The sequence below is a fragment of the Rhincodon typus genome, chromosome 19, assembly GCF_021869965.1.
Source record: "Rhincodon typus isolate 14 chromosome 19, sRhiTyp1.1, whole genome shotgun sequence".
In the NCBI taxonomy this organism is placed as follows: Eukaryota; Metazoa; Chordata; class Chondrichthyes; order Orectolobiformes; family Rhincodontidae; genus Rhincodon; species Rhincodon typus.
Window position 1 is genome coordinate 56,516,200 of NC_063350.1, and position 21,213 is coordinate 56,537,412.

The window sequence follows — 21,213 nt, forward strand, 5'->3', positions numbered from 1 at the left end:
TTCTACATATATGCAGACGCCCAGATCCATTTCACCATCTTGTCCCCTCACTTTCCCTCGATTTGTCTGACATCCAGTACTGGATTTTTAAAAAATTCTTTCACAGGACATGGGTATTGCTGGCTAGACTACAATTTGTTGGGCATGGCCAAGTATCAAGAGCGTGGGGGTAGTGAGCATTAAATGCTTACGCTTCATTTGCATGTTTACTATTTCATGTTTTCTGGAGTTTAAAATAAAAGACAGCCACATTGGCAGCCATACCCTATTTTTCATCAACTCATATCATCTCAGCTTTTTACAGCTAATTAAGTACTTTTGAAATGCAGCAAAATTAAAAATAAGATGTATAGTAAAAACACTTTTTAAAAAATCTCTGACCCTGTTGTAAATTACATAGGCAATTGAGGGGTAAATGAATGCTCATTCATTGGAATCAAAACTTGGGACCATTGAGGCAAAGTCAAGGAAAATATTCACAATTAATTCCCTCAAAACATCTCACTCACACACACACACCTTTCCTGAAGTCAAGCTGCATTTTATTCACTTACCCTCTCCTGACCAGCTGTGTCCCAGATCAGAAACTTGTGCAACTCGCTTTGATATTGTACTGTTTTTGTCATAAAAGAAGCCCTGAATACAGACCACAAAACATAAATTAAACAACACTCACAGGTAGAACAGTACACATTCTCAAAAGTACATCTTACATAAAATCCTTGTTCTACTCACCCGATTGTGGGATTGATGTTTGGGTCAAAACTATCTTCCACAAACCTCCAAACAATGCTGGATTTACCGACACCCGTGTCCTAGATATACATGAAAGGAAAAAAAAAGTGGTTATTTTACATTCTTTCAATAGTCCTTGTTCAGATGAGTAAAAAGGGATATAAAACCAAAAAACTAAGAATATTTCAAACCAAATCATTTTTTTGAAATTAAGTACAAAATTTGAATTTTACAAGTGATTTTCTGGGCCAGCAGGACAGCTGCAATGGGCCTACATAAATTTTATGATGCAAAGTTGCTTTCCAGGCCACTGCAGAAGCCAGTGAACGGTGAACTATATTGGTATTATATGGATTTCCACACAGCTAGATTGGACTTCCCGGAAGTAAATTAGTGAACCAGCTAACAATCTGGCTTCCTTGATTTTTGCAAGCCAAATTAAGTGTTCAAAACTTACATGGTGGGAATTGAATTTGGCGTGGATAGAGATGAGTGAGTATTGGTCGCGTCTTTTTGTAGCCAACTGGTGTTCATGTACCCTTGTTGTTAATTTCCTTCCTGTTTGTCAGATATAGTGTTTGTCACAGTCTCTGCAGGGAATCTTATAGATGACATTGGTCCTGTCCATAATGGGAAGTGGGTCTTTGGTTTGGGTGAGCAGTTGTCATAGGGTTGATGTGGGTTGATGTGGGTTTGTGAGAATCAAATTTGACTGGGACAAGCAAAGCAGAGACAGGCACGGGAATTCCTAGAAGCCTGGTACTCCACGAAGAAAGCCATCAACAAACACATAGAACTCGACCCCGTATACACTCCACTACGAAGGAAAACTGGAAGTGAGGTAAGCTCCAGAGTTTAAAAACCAGGCAGGAAAACACAACGGCGATTCATCGGGGGCTGCACTGATGATATTACCCAGCAGGGTAACGAAACATCTGCGGACCAACGAACCAGCTCGACGAGCCAACCAACCACAAATTAAATTTAAGTTTACTGTGCAATCTACCAAGTTTTCACCACTCCCAAAGAGGAACACATACTGATGTGTTGTTGCACAATCAACTAACCAGGGAATCCACCAGTTCCTTATCTAAACAATCACTTTGGCAAACTTAGTCATTGATTTAATCACGGAGCATGCAACAGCTGAATTTCTCACCTTGTTAGATACTAATGCTGGGGCTGTCAACTCTCACATTAACGGGTGCATTTTTCGTAACATGAACCCCTTCCAACCACCTTGGTTTGTCAAATTGATCCACCTACTAATGCAATGTACCAGCTCCAATATTTTCATAAGCTAAAAATGTTTGAATAAAATGAAACAAGCAACTTTTAAAGCCCTGCTCTTCTGGGTGACTTACAGTAGTTTCCAAAAGATTAAAATTAATTCCCCAGGACTCATAGGACAATTCTCAATAAACAGACTTGGTAAATCTACAAAGTCCAAAGCACATTCTGAACTAATATGACTTTGCTTTCATTCATCAACAGAAAGCTCTTTGTGCTGTTCCTTAAGATCAGTAATCAGACCATATCTAATGGTGTTTTCACCCACAAATACTCAAGTCATCTCACAGTCATTCAACAGTTCACATTCTAACGTTGATAATCTGAAAAATGTATTGCCTTAGATTCACACAGATCATGTCTAAAGGCACAATTATCATGGGCCAAAATGATCAGATTCTACTGCTGATCAAAATGATCAGAAAAGCCACACATGCTGAACACCTACGCTTCAATTAATCTGTAGACAAGAAGTAAAACCAGAGCCCACTACATCTGGAAAAAAAGTGTAAAGGTTTATGACACCGGAAAGGTAGAGAGGTGATATCTAAACCATCAGGTCCAGCAAGTAGCAACGTTGCATGCTTGAAGATTGTGACGAGATTTCACACAAACACGTGCAGCACATACTTAACCATTAAAGCCAAAGGAGCCAGAACACCATGCAAGTAAACAAGATGCATCAAGATGCAGCAGTCGATAAAAATGATATTTTTTTAAATTCATGCATGGGATAAAAGGTGTCTTATTGACCATCCCTAATTGCCCAGAAAGGAAGTTAAAATTCAACCACAATGCTTGAAAGTCTGGAGACACATGTTGGCAAGATCAGTAAGGATGGCAGTTTCCAGATGGGTTTTTCTGATGATTGACAATAGTTTCATGATCCTTAGACTCTTAAATCCAGATTTTTATAGATTTCAAATTCTGTTATTGGCTGTGGTGGTATTCAAACCCAGGTTCCCAGAATGATCCAGCGATAATATCACTAGGCTATCACCTCCTTGGTAAATTAGATTCCAAACTAGAAGAACAAAGAACAAAGAAAATTACAGTACAGGAACAGGTCCTTCGGCCTGCACTGACATGCTGCCTGTCACAACTAAAACCCCCTACCCTTCTGGGGACCGTATCCCTCTGTTCCCATCCTATTCATGTATTTGTCAAGACGCCCTTTAAAAGTCACTATAGTATCTGCTTCCAGTACCTCCCCGGCAGCAAGTTCCAGGCACACACCATCCGCTGTGCAAAAAACTTCACTCATGCATCACCTTTAAACCTTGCCTCTCGCACCTTAAACCTATGGCCCCTAGTAACTGACTCTTCCACCCTGGGGAGAAGCTTCTGTCTGTCCACGCCCTTCATAATCTTGTAGGCCACGATAAGGTCGCTCCCTCAACCGCTGTCATTCCACTGAGAATGACCCAAGTTTCTCCAACTTCTCCTCATAGCTGATGCCCTCCATGCCAGGCAACATCCTGGTAAATCTTTTCTGTACCATCTCCAAAGCCAACACATCCTTCTGGTAGTGCGGTCACCAGAATTGAACAGAATATTCCAAATGCGGTCTAACTAAGGTTCTATAAAGCTGCAACATTACTTGCCAATTTTTAAACTCAATGCCCCGGCCGATGAAGGCAAGCATGCCGTATGCCATGATGACGACCCTCTCCACCTGCGTTGCCACTTTCACTGACCTGTGTACCTGTACACCCAGATCCCTCTGCCTATCAGTACTCTTAAGGGTTCCGCCATTTACTGTATATTTTCCATCTGGATTAGACCTTCCAAAATGCATTACATCACATTCTTCCAGATTAAACTCCATCTGCCATCTCTCTGCCCAAGACATAAACCAATCTATAATCGAGCTGTATCCTTTGACGGCTCTTGTTGCTATACACAATTCCACCAATCTTTGTGTCATCAGCAAACTTACTAATCATAGCAGTTACATTTTGCTCCAAATCATTTATATATATTACAAATAGCAAAGGTCCAAACACTGATCCCTGAGGAACGTCACTAGTCACAGCTCCCTATTCAGAAACCCTCTGTCTTCTATGACCGAGCCAGTTTTTTTATCCATCTTGCAAGCTCACTGCTGATCCCGTGTGACTTTACCTTCTGTATCAGCCTGCCATGAGGGACCTTGTCAAAGGCCTTACTGAAGTCCATGTAGACAACATCCACTGCCCTACCCTCATCGATCATCTTCGTCACTTCCTCAAAAAACTCAACCAAGTTAGTGAGACACGACCTCCCCTTCACAAAACCATGTTGCCTCTCGCTAATACTAGATTTGTGTTTTGTGAACAAACGTTCATCCAGGTAACATTGTACTGCTAATCGGTAAAAACATCATCAATTGTAGCACAGAGGCACACAGGAAGGTATCCTAGTTTCTTTGTTTACATTCTTTTCACAGAATATAGGCCCACTGACTAGGCCAACATTGCTCATCCTTAATTGTCTGAGAAAGTGGTGGTGGAAATCAACATGGCAAATAACATTCAAGCTGATGTGCAGCAAAAGCTAAAATGTTGCTTACGATTTGCTACAGATGCACATGGATTGCTTCTATATTTGGCATACTGCAAACAGTGAATATTGTCCAATCTTGAATGAACATCCCAACTTCTGACCTTATGGATGGAGGGAAGATCATTGACAAAGCAGTTGAAGATGATTGGGTCTAGGATAGTACCTGAGGAACTACTGCAGGAGATGTCCTTGTGCTGAGAGGATAAGCTTCCAACAAGCACAAACATGTAAATAAAACAAAGAAAGTGGATACTGGAGATCTGAAGCAAACTACTGGTTCTGAAGAAGGGTCACAGAACTTGAAACTATTTTCTCTCAACAGATGCTGCCACATCTGAATTTCTACAGCATGTGTTTTTAAGGACACGAGTATGACTCCCACCAATGAAAGAGTTCTCACTGATTCCAATGGAGTTGATACTATGTTAATGTTGCCTTATGTCACTCAACTCAGCTGTGGAGTTCAGTTCTTTAATTCATCTTTGGACAGGAGCTAAGTGACTCTGGCAGAATGCCAACTCAGCATCATTGATTAATAGCAATAACCTGCTCAATAATCATAGAATCCCTACAGTGTGGAAACAGGCCCTTCAGCCCAACAAGTCCACACCGCCCCTCAAAGCACATCCCTGAACACTACGGGCATTTTAGCATGGCCAATCCACCTATCCTGCACACCTTTGGACTGTGGGAGGAAACCGGAGCATCCGGAGGAAACCCACGCAGACACAGGGAGAATGTGCAAACTCCACACAGACAGTCACCTGAGGGAGGAATGGAACCCAGGTCTCTGGTGTTGAGAGGCAGGAGTGCTAACCACTGAGTCACCGTGCCACCAACAGCAGCAACACTTTAACAGCACTATCAAACTGCTGTAATCATGGTGGGCAGACTGATGGGACAGTGATCCAGGTCAGATTTGTCCTGCTGCTTGTGGTCAGGTTATTTGGGTTATTTCACACTGTTGGGTACATGCCGGTGTTGCAACTGTGCTACAACCATTTGAGTAGGGGTATGTCTAGTTTTAAAAGCTGAAATCTTGCCGAATTCTTCTCAGAGCCTTTGCAATATTGAGTGTCTTCAGCTGTGCTCACATACTATGTTTTAGATAAGACAACAGTAGAAATGTCAATCAACTTCAGTGCCTTGGACTTTCAGAAACAAAATTTCGATATTTCTGAGTATTGATAATACTACTTCATTTTCGGAAGGACGGACCACACAACATAGCCATTCAGCAACTGAATTGAAATCTGACTTGAATCAAAGACTTTACACAGTTCCTGGTCACTAAATTCCAAAATAATTTACTAAAGTACTACTGGTGCAACACCAACCTAAAAGCCTTTTCTTTTATATAATAAACTTGTATCCACTAAAATAGGTACAGTTAACTTGTCCATAAAAACAGAGATACCATTGGGCTTTTAACTTACCACGCACCATTTTTAAAGCATGCAGACTTTCCTATCCAATAAATGTAGTTTTAAATGCATTCAATTTTTCATCTCTACTCTAGTTATCCTGAATCAGCAGATCCTCTCTCTCATTTTAAGCATATTTAGCCCTACTGAAATCTAGCACCATGATTAAACTGCGCAAAACATTTTTGAACGATAGGCAACAGTGATAAGTGTCATCAGACTCCAGTCTAATTGCTCCCCTCCTATAGAAGCTCAATACCAACTGTCATACAGAAGGAATAAATAGGGTGAATGATTTTCAACAACTGTCTAACTTGACATTATGTGCAGGATGCTGACAGTTTTTTAAAAAAAAAGTGTTTCGTTAACAAAAATGTCCTTAGGTGTTTAACATGAATAAAACCAGACAAAAATTGCAAATATTAGGCTTCAGAAAAAGCTTGGTTAAAGAGGCATAATTTAAAAGAAGATCTTATTGTAAGAATGTTACAGATATCGGGGGGGCGGGGGGAAAGAGGTAAAGTGTAAAAAGCGTAATGTTGAAGGCTTAGTCGTTGAAGGCACAGCCACCACCATTGGTATGGTGAAAAGAGCCAGATTTGGAGGCAGACACTTGTGCAAAGATTGTAGGGCAAGTGCAAGTTACAGGGATACAGAGGGGGCAAGATTATGAAGGGATGTGAATACGCATCTTGGAATGCAAGTTGTTGGTGTTGGTGGACTGGAAGACAAATTCATAGCAAGTGAAAAGGATGCTGAGCGATTGGGACAGTTAATTCAATTTTGCAGAGGAAGGAAGGTGGAAGGCCAGCTAATAACCAGAATCATGCAGAATCAGAGTCTCTGCTTCCTCAAATTGTAATTATAAATATCAGGGCTTCTTGCAACCTTTGGAAAAATAAATCACAATTCTCCTTGCTCCACCATGTGCACCAATGCCTGCAAATAACTTCTGTATGTTGCTTTCTAATTTCCTTTTTAAGGATTCCAGAAACCTGAAGATAAAAGGTGGAGGTTGCAATTTCTTAATAAAACAACTGCAGATGCTGGAGGTCTGAAGCAAAACTCAGCAGGTCTGCCAGCATCTGTGGGGAGTTGACATTTCAAATCCAGTGACTCTTCATTACAACTGCAATTTATGGCAATATTTTATTTGCTGCATTTGAACATACAAGTTAGGAGGAGTAAGCCACTCAGCCCCTTGAGCCTTCTCAGCCATTCAATAAGACCACGGATGATAATTGGAACCTCAAATCCATAGTCCTATCTAACTCTGATAACTTTTCAACCTTAAAACTATTCAAGGATTCTGCTTCCACCACCATTTCAGGCAGAAAGTTCAAAGGACTCTCAAACCTCAGGACAAAAGTTACAGAAGAAAAAAATCCCCCCCATAAGAGGACATCCTCTCCAATTCCATCTTGCCATGGCCCTCAGAACAGGTCAATCAATGCATCAAGTAAGTCAGGTCTTTTCTAAAGATCAGCAGATACAAACTAGCTTGCCCATTCTTTTGTCATAACATAATTCCATATGAGTTATTAGCTGAGTAAGCATTTTTTTCAACAGCCTCCAATGCATTTACATCCTTCCTTAAAATAAGGTGACCAATACTGTGCAAGTACTCGAGATACACGCTCAATAGTGCCCCGTATAAATGAAGAATAACCTCCTTATTTTTGTATTCAATTCTGGTTTCCATAAATGCTAACATTCCTAATTTTGTGTTCCTATCTTGTATGCATGTAACGCAGACTAAACTGGTGATTCATGCAGTAGGATACAGAAATTCCTCTGCATCTCAGAGCTTTGCACTGTCATCATTTAGGTAATACACTTTATCTATCTTGGCAGCAGGAATTACAAAGAACAAAGAACAATACAGCCAGGGACAGGTCCTTCGGCCTTCCAATCCTGTGCCAACACATTTTGCCCTTCCATACTAAAACTGTCTTTACTTACAGGATCTGTATCCTTCTATTCCCTCCCTATTCAAGTATTCATCCAGGTGCATCTTGAATACTGCTATTGTGTCTGCTTCCACAAGCTTCTCTGGCAGCACGTTCCACGCACTCACTACCCTGTGTGTCAAAAACGTGCCTCGTACATCTAATTTAAACACAAGCACCACCCCCCCACAGCACCTTGAACCTGTGTCCCCTAGTAACTGACCCCTTCACCCTGGGAAACAGCCCCATACTTTCCACTCTATCCATGCCATTCACAATCTTATAAACTTTATCAGTTCATCTCTCAACCGCTGTTCCTTTGAGAACAAACCCAGTCTATCTAATCTTTCTTCATTGCTAAAATCCCCACATACCAGGCAACATCCTAGTAAACCATTTCTGTACCCTCTCCAAGCAACCACATGCTTCTGGTCATGTGGTGATCAGAACCGTACACAATATTCCAAGTGTGGCCTAATTAAATTTCAGCACTTCTTGCCTATCCGTATACTCAATGCCCCTTCCAATGAAGGCAAGCATGCCATAGGCCTTCTTTATCTTTATACAGGTACCTTATCTACCTGTGCTGCCACCTTCAGTGATCTGTGAACCTGCACACCCAGATCCCTCTGCCTATCAATCAATACTCCTAAGGGTTCCGTCATTCACTGTATAATTTCCACCTGTACTTGACCTTCCAAAAGATTCCAGCATGTGCAGTAATTTGGTCCTAAAAAATTTCAGTACTACTTTTCGCACAACATATTGCTCCAGAAACTTGAATATAGTTTTATTTTATTCCAACATTATACTGTTTGTCACATCTGTGCCCATTCACTTAATTTATATAAATTTGAGCCTCCTCACATCCTCTCCATAATTTACTTTCCTACCTGTCTTTGCATCCTCAGCAAATTTGGCGATCATATCTCCCAGCCTGCCACCCACAAACTGGAGCAGCACCTCATGTTCTGCCTCGGGAGCCTACAGCCCGATGACCTAAACGTGGAATTTTCCAGTTTCAAAATCTCCCCACTCCCAACCTCATCCCATAACCAACCCCACCTCATCCTTGCCTCCCTGACTTGACACTACTTGTCCATCCTCTCTCCCACCTATCCGCCACTCCCACCTCACTGACCAATCCCAACCACTGCCTACATGCACTCACCTATCACCATACCACCTACCCTCCCCAGTCCCAAACCTTTTCTCATTTATTCCAGAGCTCTCCTCCCCCTCCCCATTTCTGAAGAAGGGTCCTCGCCCAAAATGTCAGCTTTCCTGTTCCTCTGACGCTGCCTGACCTGCTGTGTTCCTCCAGCTCCACACTGTTACCCCTCATTCCTGACACTTTTATTCCAATTATGATTTCACAGATTGTTTAGCTTTTGTGTAAAACAATTACACGTCACTGTTTTCAGTGACTTGGTGCTAGATTATAAATTTCAATTTGCAGAATAACTTGTCAGGATAAATTAAAAGATTTCTAAAAACGTTCGTGCAAGAACATCTCCAATTCTTAAAACTGATATATGACATCAGTGAATTCAAATAACTGCTTCATCCCTCAACACAGGTATATAAGGCTGAGCAAAAATTCTAACCAGTTTTACTTGCTTTAATCATAGATCTGCAGAAACAGACAAAGGCGTTCTACAGCGTAAATCAATTGCTCAATGCATTTTGACACCAAAAAAATTTCATGCTCTGAAGATGGCAAGATTATAAGAAAACCTCATCCTTTTGCTATTTTAATTAGTTAGCCATCATCTACAGATTTCAGTTTCCTATAATTAAGAAAACTATTTAGTTCTCATTTCATCCCCACAATTCCAAAAGGTCACAAAGTTCTGCGTCTAGTTAAGTGTTCTTGATTAATAAAAGACAAAATTCAGTGAACAGTTCCCCCTCATTTTGTTTTGAAAATTGTTTTAACAATCATCAGTCTGGAACCCTTGAAACATTGGATTTCTGCATTTGTTGAATCCCTCGCAATTTAACATGCACTGCATCACAAATTTTAGTGATTAAAATGATGTTCCCATATATAAAACTATATGAAACCTTCTGCTTTGCCAACACAGTATCATTATGCTTTCCATTACCCTGCTTGTAATATATTGTTTACGTCTTTCTGCCGAAGTCGCGAGGTGCATAGTAACGTGCAAATCATAAAAAAGGACAAAGCAGCAAGGTACCCCATGTTTCCAGCCTTGGCTGTATTCAGACAAATTAGTGTTAACAAACAGCGGACCAGGCAAGAAAAACTAGCGAAGGTTCATGCTCCATTGTTACCCAGTAGCTCTTGCCGAAATCATGACAGCGATTGTCAGAGCAGGAGAAGTCTGGCTGTGATTCACCACCTGCCCTGACAATCAAATAGCCTGTGATTCCATAGAAACCAAATGAAAATCCCTTGGCTAAGTATAACTTAAGGAACAGGGGCAAAAAGAGCCAAAAGGAGGGGAACAGATACATTTCAAATCCAGTAAAATACAGCCTCGAGTAAAATTTATTGCTACTAAAAGAAATCTTGAGAATCTAAAAATGTACAAGTGGACTCTGAAAAAGATGTGGGGGGTGGGAGGCAATGCATTATTATGCTACTTAAAAAGATTTAAATAAAACACTGAGGAATAGAATTCTTCTCCACTATGACTGTAAGGATTATATTGCCCCAGTCAGTTGTCAATTAAAATTCATTTCATTTTACAAACTATTAGTTAGTCAAGTTTTTGCTTTACACAATATTAAGGTTTCCTGAAAGTAAATCTCTATTTCCAAGTAATTTGCTTGGTATTCCCTCTTCATCAACTTCCCTGCCAATTTCATGAGAATTGTGCGCATTTAAACGAGCAAGCATGAAACAATCCAAAACAACAAACAGATTAACCTGCTTTTCAAAGTGACGAGCAGCATTGACAGTATCCCCTATTCTTACTCTACTTATACAATGCTAGCTCAGACTACAACATAGAAAGAGACCATTCAGCCTAGTATGTTTTCACCAGCGATCCACAACTTTGCCAGTCCCACTCCCATCAGTCGTTTTTGGAAGTTACATCTGCCTCCCACCAGTCTCAGGAAGTACATTCCACATGTCTTCAATAGAGTCCACATTACAGGTGGTGGTACTGGAGGTCTTAAAATGTATAAAAGGTAAATAAATCCCCAGGACTTGATCAACAGAGTATCCCAATACATTGTGGGAAGAAACTGCCAAGCCCCAGAGATACTTGTATCATCAACAGCCATGGATGAAGTGCTGGAAGACTGGAGGTGGTTAATGTTGTGCTATTATTTAAGAAAGACTGCAAGGAAAAGCCAGGGAGTCACACCAGTCAGCCTAATGTCAGTGGTGGGTAAGTTGTTGGAGGGGATTCCAAGAAATAGAATATACATGCATTTGGAAAGGCTAGGACTGATTAGGGATAGTTAGCATGGCTTTGTGCGTGAGAAATAGTGTTTCACAAACTTGATTGAGTTTTTTTGAAGAGGTGACCAAGAAAGTAGATGACAGCAGTGCAGTAGATATTCTCTATATGGACTTTAGCAAGGCCTTCGATAAGGTACTGCATGGTACACTGGTTAGTAAGGTTTGATCACGTGGGATCAAGGGAGAACTAGCCAACTGGATACAAAGTTTGCTTCATGGGAGGAAACAGAGGATGATGATAGAGGGTTGTTGTTCGGACTAGAAGCCTGTGACTAGCAGTGTGCAGCAAGGATCAGTGCCGGGTCCGCTGCTGTTCATCATTTATAGAAACAATTTGAATGAGAACATAGGAGGCACGGTAAGTAAGTTTGCGGATGACACCAAAATTGTGGTATAGTGGACAGTGAAAAAGGTTATCCAAGAGCACAATGGGATCTTAATCAACTGGGCCAGTGGGCCGAGGAATGGCAGGTGGAGTTTAAAGCAGATAAATGTGAATTGTTGCATTTTGGCAAGACAAACCAGGGCAGGACTTACACAATTAATGCTAGGGCCCTGGGGAGTATTGTCAAACAGATACCTAGGGATAAACACGCACAGTTCCTTGAAAATGGCGTCACAGGTAGACAGGGTGACGAAGGTGGTGTCCTGCATATTTCTCTATCAGTTAGAGCAGGAGTTGGGATGCCATGTTACAGCTGTACAAGACACTGATAAGACCACAATTGGGAGTACTGCGTACAATTCTGGTCACCCTGCTATAGGCGTTATTGAACTAGAAAAGGTGCAAAAAAGATCTACAAAGGATGTTACTGAGACTGCGAGGTTTGAGTTATAAGGAAAGGCTGGGACATTTTCCCCAGAACATGGGAGGTTGAGGACTGATCTTCGAGGTTTATAAAATCATGAGGGGCATAGATAAGGTGAACAATTAAGGTCTTTTCCCAGGATAGGCGAGTCCAAAACTATAGGGCATAGGTTTTAAGTGACAGGGGGGAAGATTTAAAAAAGGGACCTGAGGGGCTACTTTTTCCACATGGAGGGTGGTGTGTATATGCCAGAGGAAGTGGTAGAGACTGGTATAAGTAAATCACTTAAAAATATTTGGACAGGTACATGGATAGGAAAGGTTTTAGAGGGATATGGGCCAAAAGCAGGCAAATGGGACCAGTTCAATTTGGGAAACCTCGTCGGCATGGGCATTTTGGACCAAAGGGCCTGTTTCGGTCTGGTGCTATAGGTTATAGATTAGATTCATACAGCACAGAGAGGCCCTTTGGCCCATTGAATTTACACCGACATAACTATCACTAGAAGTGTGCTAAATCTCAATTTCCCACACTTGTCCTATATCCTTGAAATTTATGATATTTGAGGTACTGATCCAAATACTTCCAAGATTTAAGGTTTCCAGCCTCTACTACCTTCCCAGGCAATGCATTCTAGAATCCTACCACCTGCTAAGCAAGAACTGTTTTTTACCCCCTGCAAATCCCCTCGGAATCTCCTGCCCAAAACCTTAAAACTACGCCCTCTCATTATTAACCCCTCAACCAAGGGGAACAGCTGCTCTCTATTCACCCTGTCCATACCCCTCAATCTTATACACCTCTATCATGGAAAACAGTGTGGAGCTGGATGAACACAGGAGGCCAGGCAGAGTAGGACCCTTCTTCATCTCTATCATGTCCTCCCTCAGTCTTCTTTGTTCTATCTAATCTCTCCTTAAAGCTCCATTTCTCCATCCCAGGCAACATCTTGGAGAACTGCCTCATAGAATCTCTACAGTGTGGAAACAGGCTATTCGGCCCAACAAGTCCACACCGCCCCTCTGAAGAGCATCCCACCCAGACCCATCCTCCTACCAATTCCCTGTAACTCTACATTCCCCACAGCTAATCCATTTAGCTTGCACATTCCTGCACACGACAGGCAATTTAGCATGGCCAATCCGCCTTGCCTGCACATCTTTGGCCTGTGGGGGGAAACTGGAGTACCCAGCAGAAATCCGTGCAGACATGGAGAGAACGTGCAAACTCCACACGACAGTCACCGGAGGGTGGAATTGAACCCAGGTCCCTGGCACTGTGAGGCAGCAGTGCTAACCACTAAGCCAGCAAGCTGTATCCCTCCAATGCTTTCACATCCTTCCTGCACACAGTACTCCAGTTGTGGCCTGATCAACGCTCCGTCCAACTCCAACATTATCTCCTTGGGGTTCTTATACTCTATGCCACAACTGATGAAAGCAAATGTCCCATTATGCCTTCTTGACTATCCTATTCATGCACTCTGCCGACTTCAGGGATTTGTGACCAATTAAACCAAGATCCCTCTTGTTTCTTCTTCCAAGGTGCATCACCTCGCATTTATCAGGGTTTAATAACATCTGCCACTAATCTACCCATCTGACCAATCCATCTATACCTTCCTTTAACCTACAACCATCTTCTCTAATAATCACACTACGAATCTTGGTGTTGTCTGCAAACTTGCTTAACATTCCCCGCACATTTTCATGTATATCACTGATGTATAGAACTAACAATAAAACAACAAAATTGATCCTTGTGGTACACCCTTGGACACTGGCCTCCAGTCATTCAAACAGCCTTCTACCAATGTCCTATTACTAAACCAGTTTCTGATCCATCTCACCAAGTTTCCATCAATTTCACGTGCTTTAAGCTTTTCAGGTTCCCGTGTGGGACCTTGTCAAAAGCTTTGCTAAAATCCATATAAACTACATCAACTAAATTTCTCTCATCCACATACGATCACATTTTCAAAAATTTCTAACAAATTTGTTAGGCATGACCTCCCTCTGACAAAGCCATGCTATCTTCAATTAACCATGCCTTTCTAAAAGTGGGTATTAATTTGCTGTTTCAGAATTTTCTCCAATAGTTTCCTTACCACTGACATGAGACTCACCAGACTGTCATTTCCTAGTTCATTTCTATCACCCTTGAAAAGTGGAACCACATTAGCCATCCTCCAGTCCTGTGGCACTTTTTCCCTCATGGCCAGAGAGGAATTAAAATTTATGTCAGAGCCCCTGCAATATCGTGCCTTGTGTTTTTAGGCCCCACCAAGCCTCCAATACCTCCCCATTTCCTATGTCAAACTGTGCAAGTTCCTCACTGTCCCTTTTCCTAAATTCTGTACCTACACTTTCCTTTTTCAGAGTGAAGGCTGAAGTACTCATTCACCAACTTTCCAATATTCTTAGGCTTCACACACAGGTTGACCCTTTGGTCCCTAATGGGCCCACTCTTTTCGTGGCTAATCTCTTCCCTTTAATGCATGTAAATCTTAGGATTCTCCCTAATCCTGTTATCAAGTTCTTTTTCATGCCCCCTTTTTGCTTTAATTGCTTTCTTACATTCCCGCCTACACTTCCTGTATTCCTCTAGGGCTGAATTGCTCTCTTGGGACTTGCTAAAAGCCCTAGAAGAGCCTCATTCAGTCCTTAATTGTCCTAGACATCCAGGGTTCACAACTTATTGCTCCTACATTTCCCTCTCAAGAATACATGTTTGGCCCGTACTTTCCCCTGCTCCTTTTTTAATGCCCCACCATTGCTCTGCTGTAGATTTAGCTGAGAGGACCTTTTCCCAGTCCACTGTGGCCAAATCCTGCTTTATTCTAATAAAATCTGCCGTCCCCCAAACCAATGCAATCTTTTGCAGGCCTTTTCTCCCCTTTATCCAGAACAAATTTGAATTGTACTGTGTTGTGTTGCCGTCACCTAAATGTTTCCCCGCTGCCACATCAAACACTTATCCAGCTTCTTTCCCCAGAACCAGATTCAGCACTGTGCAGTCCCTTGTTGGGTCTTCTACATATTGATTAAAAAAAAACACTCCCCTGGGTACATTTCAAGAAATCTGCCCCTCCATATCATTAAAACTATTACTATCACAATTTACATTGGGAAAGTTGAAATTCCCTAGTAGAATTAGCTGATTAACACTCTTCTTACAGACCTCTGTCAGCTATCTACCTATTTGGTCCTCTATTTCCCACTGACTTTTTGGGGATCTATAATACACTCCCAATAAAGCAGCTGCCCCCTTAACATTCCTAACTTCTACCTACAAAGGACTCTTCCAAGATATCATCTCTTCTTATTGCAGGAGCTGACTCCTTAATTAATAATGTTACACCACCACCCTTTTTACACCCTCCGCTGTCTCACCTAAAGATCCTATACCCCAGAATGTTGAGTTGTCAGCCCAGCCCTCCCCTCAACTGTGTTTCTGCGATGGCAACAAAATCATACTTCCATGCGTCAATCCACGCCATTAACTCAGCCTTATCTATTACACTCCTAGCATTACAGTAAAGATCATCCAGCCTTGCCTTAATCTCTCGACACTCAACATACCTGAACCGACTTTCTTCCTTTGTCGTAGAATGACGTCACTGTTTCTTCAATATTCCCCGCCGGACTAGTTTAAACTCCTTTCAATAGCACTCGCAAACCTACCCTGAAGCATGTTCATCTCAATGTGGTTCAAGTGCTGACTATCACGTTTGTACATCTCCCAACTTCCCAGCGATCCAGGAATCTAAAACCCTCCCTCCTGCACCAATTCTTGAGCTACATATTAATCTGTCCTATTTCTAAACTCACTAGCATGTGGGCACCAGGAGTAATCCAGAGATTGCAACCATTGAGGCCTTGCTTTTCAATCTATTGCCTAGCTGCCAGAATTCTTGATTCAAGACCTCATTCCTCAATTTGCACATAACATTAGTACCAACGTGTACCGCAACTTCTAACTCGTCACTGTCCCACCATTCAGTAACACACCTGACCCTGGGACCAGGAAGGCAACACACCATCCTGGAGTCACATCTTCAGCTGTAGAAATGCTTGCCTGCTCCCCTGACTAAAGAATCCCTTATCACTACCACTCTTCCTCAACCTCTGTACAGTCATGCTGCTTGTGGTGCCAGACGTTTGGCTCTAACTGCATTCCTCTGAGGTACCAGCACCCTCAGCAGCTTTCAAATAGAATACCAGTTAGCCTGTTCGGCGATCACCCATTCCATTCTTTCCTGCAGTCCCTTGAACTTTGGTGTGACCACCTCTCTAAACACGTAACCATCTAAACCACGCAACACTCAGCCTTGCAGAGCGCCACAGAGCCTCCAACCACCACTCAAGCTCTGAGGCCTGGAGCTCCACTTTCTGCAGCTGGGATCAATTCCTGTACATGGTCACCTAGGACAGTGACTGCGTCCATGACTCCCCACATATGACAGGCTGCACGTTCCACTCCGTTGGCCTCTCCGGACATCTCAAACTTACAATTAATACCTTAGGCTAGAATTAGACTTATTTTGTGAACCTTTTCACAACAGTAGGAAGTCCAACTGTAACAAAGTTCCCACTGCTGTAAATCTGCAGGTAAGGTTTAATAGTAATCATCAGGTTCCTGTCCTCTCCATTTCAGGGTGTTTCTCACCTTTTGAAGTTATGACATCAACAGTAGCAACACTAAAGGTTCTCACCGTGCTCCTGCTTTATCGGTTTACCAGTTACTGTGTCCCCACTTCCTGCTGTTGCTCTATACCTCTATGGCTTACGCTAACCACTAGGTGTGCAAAGTCACAATGATTCAGTGTGCCTTAACTTTCTCAAGTTGTCCTAAAGCCGTAAACAAGATGTGCATAACTACCCCCAAGACTCTTATACTCTGTCCCCATTTTAGAATTGTAACACTTAGCTGATAACACCTTTCCTTCCTTCTACCAAAATGAACCACTAAATATTTCTCTGCATTAAATTTCACCAGCTTCACATCTGCACATTTGATCATTGTCACCCCTTGATGTCTATCACTGTCCTTCTGCTGGCTCATAATAATTCCAAGCACTGTGCCATCTGCAAATTTTGAGATTGTGTCCCAAGTCCAAATCAAATTTTCAATTCTCTCTGGCCAAACAGGGGAACCAGAGGACAGCCATATTCAAGAAAGGAGTAAGGGATAAAAGAAGAAACTACAAGCCAGTTAGTCGGACCTCAGTGGTGGGGAAACTATTGGAAGGTACTGAGGGACAGAATTAATCTGCACTTTGAGAGGCAGGGATTCCTCAATAACAGTCAACATGGTTTTGCTAACAGCAGGTCTTATCTAACCACTTGATTCAAGTTTTTGAAAAGATGACAAGGTGTGTAAATGAAGTTAATGCATTTAATGCTGTCTACTTGGACTTCAGCAAAGGTTTTGATAAGGTGCTACATTGGAGACTGATAGCAAAAAATAAAAGCCCTTAGGATTCAAGGAAATTTGGCAAATTGGATCTACAGTTGGCTGAATGGCAGGAAGCAGAGGGCGATGGTGGAGAGGTGCTGTTGCTGACTGGAAGTCTGGGTCCAGTGGGGTTGTGCATGGGTCAGTATTGAGGCCCTTGCTGCTTGAGCTTTATAGAAATTATTTAGACTTCAATGTAGGAGGGTTGATCAGTAAATCTGCAGATAAGACAAAAATTGGTGGGGTGGTATGTAGTGAAGAGGACAACTTTAGATTACAGGAGGAAATAGGCAGGCTGTTCTATGAATTTCATCTTCCAATCTGGATAAATGAGGGATGATGCACTTGGGCAGGATAAACAAGGTAAGGAAACAAATGATGAATAGTAGGATCTTGAAGCACTGAGCATCACAAGGACCTTGGTCTGCAAGTACACTGGTCCCCTAAGAATAAAGTGGTTAAGAAGGCATATGGGGTACTTGCCTTTACTAGCCGAGGCATAGAGTTTAAGAGCAGGGAGGTTATGAATGCACTGTATAAAACATTGGTAAGGCCATAGCTAGACCTTCAAAGATCATATTCTCTGAATTTCTCCCTGCACTACACAATTGAATATAGAAGAAAGATAAATAACGATGAATTGTGTCTGAGGAGATGGTGCAGGAAGAAAAACTGCAGTGCAGTTGTGGAATCCACATTAATGGGGGACATGACAGCACTGGAGAGGTTGCAGTAGAGATTAAGCAGGATGTTGTCTGCGATGGAGAGGTCTGGTTATGAAGAAAATTTGGATAGAATGGGATTGTTTTCCTTGGAGAACAAGAAGCTGAGGGTCACGATTGAGATGTATAACATTATGATGGGCACAGATAGGGTAGAGAGAAAGAAACTTTTCACCTTGGAGGAAGGATCAGTGACTGGGGGCATAGATTCAAGTTAAGGGGAAGGAGGTTTAGAAGGAATAAGAGAATAATCTTTTTCATCCAGAATGTGGTAAGAATCTGGAACTCTCCGTCTGTTACAGACTACAGCATAAACTCTCATAACATTTAAGGAGAGATGCGTGATGCCAAGGCATAGAAGACTACAGGCCAAGTGCTAGAAAATGGGATTAGAATAGTTAAATACACTGGATCAAAAGGACCTTGTTCTGTGCTGTAGACCTCCATGATTCTATTGAGTTTTTATTTAAAAATCAAAAAAGCAAATCATATTAGGCTCTTCTTCCTACACCATCTCCTTAGACACAATTCATCACCATAATCTTATTTCCACATTCAATACAATTTAGGGTAGGGAGTAAGCCAGAGATTATGATCTTTGAAGTTCTGCTTTATGATCTCCTTCCTAGCTCCCCAAAATACGCCACCAAGACATTATCCCACTTGCTATTGGACGTTCACCCCCAAACATGATTTTGAGCATAGTACTGACATATTAAAAATTTAATTTTAAACAGGTGAAGAAGTTGCCTCATGGCTAGAAGAAGATAGAGGAGGAATATTGGATCCCTTAAGAGGGCAATTAATGTTGGTCTAGTCAGCAACATCTACATTCCACTGAACAAAGTATACATTCCAAATTGTCAGGTGAAAACAGAGTTTATAGTCCTGAGGAGACAGATAAACAGAGATTGTCATTTATCTGTCAGAAGGCAACTAAAGGAAGGTTGAATAGAGACAAAAGTGAAGTCAAAATGAGTCAGGTTCCTCAGCTGCTTCAATGGCCTTCCTTCCGTCATTAGGTCAGAAATGGGGATGTTTGCTGATGATTGCAATGTTCTGCATCGGTTGTGACTCTTCAGATTTTGAAGCAGTGCACATCCAAATGGAGCAAGAACCGTCCAATATCCAGGTTTGAGCTGAGTAACATTCACGTCACACAAATGTCAGCCAATGACCATCCCCAATGCACAAAACCAAAACACTATCCTTGACATTCGCTGGTATTACTATTGCTGAATATCCCACCATCAACATCTTGAGGTTACCACTAATCAAAACTTAAATTGGACTAACTATATAAATACAGGGCTACAACAGGAGATCAGAGGTTAGGAACATTCAGTGAGTAACTCACCTCTTGACTCCCCAAAGCCTATCCACTATCTACACGGGACAAGTCAGGAGAGTGATGGAATACTCCCCAATTGCATGGATGACTGCAGCTCCAACACTCAAGTCACTTGACACCAAGAACAAAGCAAGCCCCTTGATTGGCACCACATCCACAAACATTCACTCCCTCCATTACCAACAGCATGCACCATCTACAAAATTCCCCAATGTTCTTTTGACAGCACTTTCTAAACCAGTGACCACTACCATGTAGAAGGACTTGGCTCCAGCTACAGGGGAACACAACTACCTATAAGTCTATCTCTAACTATTCACCATCCAGACTTGAAGTATATTGCAATCCCTTCAGTATTGCTGGATCCAAATGCTGGAACACCTTCTTTAACTGCATTTTGGATATTACCATACCAAATGGACGGCAGCAGTTCAAGAATGCAGCACACCAGTTCCTCAAGGGCAATTACAGATAAGAGGTGCTGGTCCAGCCAGGATCACCCACATCTGTGGCTGAACTCAAAGAAAAAGAAGAGAAGAGTAGATGACATGAAATTTTAGTTCTGTCAGTCATCAGCTGCCAGCATAGTAGCAAGTTCCACAGAATGATGCTTGGGAGAAACCAGAAATCTAAATTGATAATTCCCTAGATCAGCAGAACTTATGTAACCTTGTCATATGACTGTACTGACCACTCAAAGCAGATACAGTTAGATCACGCAAGAACATGAGTTCATGGAACACGGGACAGGCCATTTTTTGACCATAATTTTCCTGCAAAGGACATATAAAGCCCATGTGTATGGTTAAATCTGTGAAAGATTATATGCATTGATCAGAGAGAAGACAATGTCAATGTAGGCAGTGGAAAACCATGGCATAAAACTAAAAGTGAACATGACTAAGTGGTGGGATGTTCTAACATTGAAGTTTGTCAACTATTCTGAAATATAAGCTGTTTGCCAGAACGTACTGTAAAATTCAATGTGCAGGCATTTTCTCCTGCAAGGGGGGAGGAGGAGGAGGAGGAGAATGGCTGCCTATCCCAATGCTGATGTGCTTCAAGGCAACTTGAGCAGAGAACACTGCCATCTCCAATCCAATTGTGCAGGTAAAGGGATTCATCTGGCAAAGATGCCAAGGCTACAAGAGTTTAGTTGCAGTATCAAGTGTCTGGACTGATTCAAGAAAAGATACGGTATCTTCTTTTGGTGAAGGTGCTGCAGTTACAGCAGAGGAATGACTACACCCATGGCTTGAAAAAGCACATACAAGGAAACAATTTTAACAAATGAAACCAGACTGTTGTACCAGAGATAGTAGGAACTGCAGATGCTGGAGAATCCGAGACAACAAGGTGCAGGGCTGGATGAACACAGCAGGCCAAGCAGCATCATAGGAGCAGAGAGGCTGACGTTTCGGGCCTAGACCCTTCATCAGAAAAGGGGGAGGGGAAGGGGGTTTTGAAATAAATAGGGAGAGAGTGGGAGGCGG

At 42.0% G+C, this 21,213-nt stretch overlaps 1 non-coding gene across 1 annotated transcript in view; it reads right to left on the minus strand.

The window, feature by feature from the left end:
* Nucleotides 1-532: 532 nt before the first annotated feature.
* rab22a overlaps nucleotides 533-21,213 on the minus strand; it is a 39,640-nt gene continuing 18,959 nt past the window's right edge. Inside the window, exons 2-3 of the transcript XR_007264215.1 lie at nucleotides 736-815; nucleotides 533-636 (exon numbers count right to left, since the gene is read on the minus strand). This is a non-coding gene — a transcript (RAB22A, member RAS oncogene family). The remainder of the gene's footprint in view (nucleotides 637-735; nucleotides 816-21,213) is intronic.